We start from the raw sequence: 5,392 nt of genomic DNA, 5'->3' as shown, positions 1-5,392 counted from the left end.
AGCGGGTTCGGATCCTATATAGCGGGTTCGGATCCTATATAGGGATGATCGGTGCGCTCACCGCGCTCACTGGCTGAGCGCGGTGCAGCCGGTCTCAAAAAGGACAGAAAAAAAAAAAAAAAAAAAAAAAAAAGAAGTTGATTGTTAGGGCTGGCCTGTAGCTCACTTGGGAGAGTGTGGTGCTGACAACACCAAGTCAAGGGTTAAGATCCCCTTAATGGTCATCTTTAAAAAAAAAAAACTGGTTATGTTTACACACCTCCTAAAAATGTTTCATATAGTCTGCCCAACCAGTTTTCCTCACTGCAAATGCTGGAAGAGGACAAGTGCTTGGACCAATTTGCAGTGATTGCTTCAACTCTACATAAAACCTCATCGGAAGAGGGAATGCTGTGAGTAGCTGTATGTACTTGAAAAGACTTTCTCTTGAATATGGTATAATTAACAGTTTAGCTTCCTACAGGTTTTTGTTGTGTTCCTGAAGAACAGCAGGATACCAAGGATTAAGCAGCAGGAACTATGGGGCTACCTGAGAGTAGATTAGTATGGCTGGAGTATAGATGGTATTTGGTGAATAAGAATAAATGTGAATAAAGATTTCCAGTTAAACATGGCAGACTAAGATACATGTTTGTACTCCTTTCCTCTAGAAGACAGTAAAAGAATAAATGCATAAATGCTGCAGGACAAAAAAGTCAAACAAAAAAAGCAAAATTTTGGAAGGTAAAATGCTAATGGATAAATGGTACCTAACTTAGGCCAGAGGAAAACAAACCTAAGGATGAGAAGCTAACAAACACAAGCATGCAAGTAAATTGGCATTGGAAACCTTGGGAAGACTCAGGCCTTGGATTCACTAGGTACTTCGGAGGTAGGCACATGGAATAGGACTGAGAACAATTAACCCACCCGAGGTTTAAACCAAGAAAGACGACAATATGGTATCCAGGAAATAGGATTTAGCATACGAGGTAATGAAGGAGATCCCAACATGACCTCTATGAAACAGATCTAGGTCTACAGAGCAAGGTGTTCAGATTGGAATAGTACAGAGGGCTCTAGAGAAATATTTTGAAGCCCAAAAGATTAGTAGAGTGCTGGAAATATTTGAACATAGAGTTTTACAACTGTGGCAGAATAGAGATAGAGAAATGGCAGGTACACAGGCCATTAAGTAAGTAGCAACCAGAAAGAGCGAAGTGGAAGAAAGGAAATGTAATTAAAGTATACTGTGTTAATTAGCTATGAATACTACTTAGTCAACGTGTGGGGGGAAAACTGATTTTTACAAACGACATAGTTTGTATAAGGTGCTTAAAAGCAAGAAAAAGTTTGTCAACCCTTGTTAAGAGTATGGAGCCTAGAGCCAGATGATCAGAGTTTAACCACGTCTCTACTTTCTGTTATTGCCCAAATAAGTTTAACATCTGTGCCTTATCTGTAAAATGTGAATAGAATAGTGTCTACTTGTAAGGATTGTTGTAAATATATGTAAACACTTAGGGTGATGCCTTGTGTTAGTAATCATAAGAGCAGGATGGAGGCAAGTGAACTCTATATAGGAAACGGAAAGAGTAACATTTTAAAACAAAACATAAGCATGTTACTTAAGAATATGGAAGTAAATAAATAGCTAAGAATTGAAAGTGGTTGCCTCTAGGGAGCAAGGAGGGGTCAGGAGTATGGGGGGTTGGGGCCAAGAGACTGCTTGTCTTTATTGTAATGTAAGCCTTGAGTGTTACCTTTTGAATTTTGTACACATACAGGGGAAAAAACCTTCAAAAAATAGGAAGAGCTTTTTGTGTTTAGTGTTTGGTTAACTTGCAGCATTTTAATTTGTTTTTATTTTGGAAATCTTTAAACATGCAGAAGTCGAGAATAGTGGCATGAACCCATCCCCTAGCTTCAACCATTTATCAACTCATGGACTATTTTGTATCTATACTGGCATCCCTGAGCAACACTGCATCATTTTGAAACAAACTCCAAACCTTAAATCATTTCAATCATAAATGGTCTAATAAGTGGTTTTAGTGGTATGGTGGGTATGTTGCTCAGATCTTCAAGAAGGAACTTTACTGACCAGTGGCAAGGAGTGCGGTTAGCTGATATCCTTCAACCACAGAGCTTCTGCAATCTGCCACTATATTTGAGCCAAGGATATGTTCTTTCCTGGCATGCCCCAGCCAGTGACCAAGTGGGACAGATGGGACTTCTAGGGCTAGGCAATTTCTGCCCAGTATGGGTCCCTACGGTTAATCTCTGCACCTGAGTTCACCATTGGATTGGCCAAGACTTTGTCAGTTATACCACGTTGAGGTTTTTCCTGCCCAACCCTCCTTCCTTCCTTCACCTTTCAAAGTGACAGACCAGCAAGCATCATGGTTTAAAGGCTTTGACTGCCTAGTTCTATTCCTTCCTATCTTTCATAGGTGTCATCTTCATCTTGACATCTGCTTCCCAGAGCATCCAACAGATGAAGTAGCTAAAAGGATTCTTCTTGGAGTTTGCCTAGAAGAGTTAACATATCAGATCTGAAACTGATCCTGCTTGTGTAGTTGGCCTTTGGCTGGTGTTTGGAAACTTAGATTTCAGGAAGAATCCCGTCATTTCCTGATTTAAAAAATAATTTGCCGTGCATAAACTGTTTGTGTAAACAATATGGTTTATGCTGAATACCTGCTACTGGGAGTCTGGAATTGGTATTTTGGGCACTGAGTACCTATGTGACCAGGCCCTGATAACCTTGAGTACTCTATAATGAGCTGCCCTGATAGACAATATTTCACACGTTGTCACAATTTGTTGTTGGAAGAATTAAGCATGTCCTGTGTGTGACTCCACTGAGAGAAGACTTAGAGCTTGTTTACTCTTATTGCCGCATGTTCCTTTGCCCTTTCCTAATTTTGCTTTGTGTCCTTTTGCTGTAGTAAATCATAGCCATGAGTACAGCTACATGCTATCCTGTGAAGAGGAGGCCTCTGAGTTCTCCTAGTGAATCACTGAACCTGGGGATGGTCTTGGGGACCCTGATGCAAAGTATAACAAATCCCACATACAATTTGCAATGATTCCTTAATATCAAATAACCAGTCAGTGTTCAGAGTTTCTTTTCTTTAAAAATCTACTTAGGTTGTTCAAGTAAGGATCAAAAACAAGGTCTATACATTACATTTAGTTGATAGGTCTCAATCTACAGATTTCCCCTCCTTTTACCCCCCTTGTTATTTACTTGAATAAACCATGTTGTTTGTCTTGTATAGTTTTCCCAGGATTTTACTAATTACCTCTCTGTAGTGGTATTCAGCATGTTCTTCTGTTACTTTTTAGTTTCCTTAAAAACTAATAGTTTCCTCTAGACGTTTGATTGGATTCAAATTCTGTTTTTAAAGACTACTTGAGAGGTGGTGTTTACTTACCTGTTGTGTGGCATTGGCATTGGGAGACACCTAATACCCTCTTCTCTCTTTTTAGGGTAAGATTCAGGTATTGTCAGCCCGATGTATCCATTGTAAAATTTGTACCAGCTTGTGATGGTTCTAGCAACTATTAATCTTTACCTAAATCCACTGTTTTATTGTTTTAAAAATGGTGATTCCTCATTCTGTTATTTCACTTATTAGCTATAATTCTTTTATAAAGAGCTTTCCTTAATAACCAATTGGTTTGTATATGAAAGGTAGGATAAACTCCGATTCTTGACCTTTTTCAGTTTTCAGAATAGGTAAGTTCCCCATCCTCCAAAGGTTGACCAATGAGGTTTTTACTTTTAAGTATAATGAACTTAGAATAAATTAACACTTGTTTTAATCTATCCCAGTTATTTTTGGTGCCCATATTATCCCATCTCTGGCCTGTGGAGGCTCCTTCAAGTTGAACCTGACATAATAGTTTTTGAGCGCTTCATTATGTTCCAGTACAGTAGGATGCCCCAGGCCTGGTCTTAGCCATCTCCTCAAGGAGCCCCAGTTGTTTTTAGTTAGAGGTGGTATTTAGAGCATGTAGTCTAGGCTATTCATTGGCACTTATTTGGTCATGTCTCTAGGTCTGTTCATTGGACAGAGCTAGGAAATACTAAATATACTATGGCTTTATATTGATATTTCCAATTAAATTTTTTTTTTTTTTTTTGTCTTTTTCCATGTCCGGCAACGGATCGCAACCCTCAGTGTCGCCCCCGTACCGGACCGGGACCGGCAACGGGATCGCAACCCTCGGTGTTGCCCCCGCGCCTTGCTCAGCCAGTGAGCGGGAACCGGTCTGTATGTGGGCTCCGACCCCTCGGCGGGAGCGCAGCCACGCTTCCCAAGCGGCGCACTAGCGCAGTGCGCCACCGGGCCGGCCCTCCAATTAAATTTTTTTTTTTTTTTGTCTTTTTCCATGTCCGGCAACGGATCGCAACCCTCAGTGTCGCCCCCGTACCGGACCGGGACCGGCAACGGGATCGCAACCCTCGGTGTTGCCCCCGCGCCTTGCTCAGCCAGTGAGCGGGAACCGGTCTGTATGTGGGCTCCGACCCCTCGGCGGGAGCGCAGCCACGCTTCCCAAGCGGCGCACTAGCGCAGTGCGCCACCGGGCCGGCCCTCCAATTAAATTTTTAAAGGGTTATATTTAATCTCTTTAGATTTATATTTTTTCCCTTACCCTGAAAATCATGGTTCCTAATATTACTGCTGATTTACTTTATCCTATTCATATGGTAGTTTCAGACTAACAGTACTAATATTGCCAACAATATGACTACTGTTTTTTAAATTTCTTTTTGTCCTTAGGAAATGCATCATTTGGCTGTATAGTCATTTTAGTGTGTTTTCAAATCACTTAATAGTTCCTCTGTATAGTTAAGCCACCAGTTGTGTACTTTTGTTATATTTTGCTTTTGATTTTTAGGGATTTCTCACATTTTGTTAATTTTGTTTTATAGTTATATGAAACATTACGTAGTTCTATAGCTAAGTCTCAAAAAAAAGTACATTAAGAGAAATTGAGCCTCCATCCTGGTTCCTTGTACCTTATTTCTTTTCTTGTTTTATAAGTAACAATATTGGTTTTGCTTTACCCTTCTGTTTTAAAATATAAATGTGTATACATATATTTGTGTTCTCTTTTTTTTGTGGTTGGCTGGTATGGGCATCTGAACCCTTGACCTTGGTGTTACACCACACTCTAACCAGCTGAGCTAACTAGCTAGCCCAACACAGGTTTGTATGTGTACATATACAAATGTATATATTTGTATCTACACATACATACACTAGATAGAAAATAGCACACTACACATACCGTTTACACCTTGCTTTTTGAGTTAATATATCCTGGAGATCACTTAACAGCATGTGTTATTTCTTCCTTTTCTTTTTTTTTTTTTTTTTTTTCCTTTTTGTTTTTTTTT

General features: G+C 39.9%; 1 protein-coding gene across 1 annotated transcript in view; it reads left to right on the top strand.

The window, feature by feature from the left end:
- UHRF2 (ubiquitin-like with PHD and ring finger domains 2, E3 ubiquitin protein ligase) overlaps nucleotides 1-5,392 on the top strand; it is an 82,983-nt gene that overhangs the window by 30,061 nt on the left and 47,530 nt on the right. The window lies entirely within an intron of this gene.

The sequence above is a fragment of the Galeopterus variegatus genome, unplaced genomic scaffold (genome assembly GCF_000696425.1).
Source record: "Galeopterus variegatus unplaced genomic scaffold, G_variegatus-3.0.2 Scaffold1768, whole genome shotgun sequence".
Taxonomy (NCBI): Eukaryota; Metazoa; Chordata; class Mammalia; order Dermoptera; family Cynocephalidae; genus Galeopterus; species Galeopterus variegatus.
The sequence above is the reverse complement of the archived record's forward strand: the minus strand, read 5'-3'. Positions and strand labels throughout refer to the sequence as shown.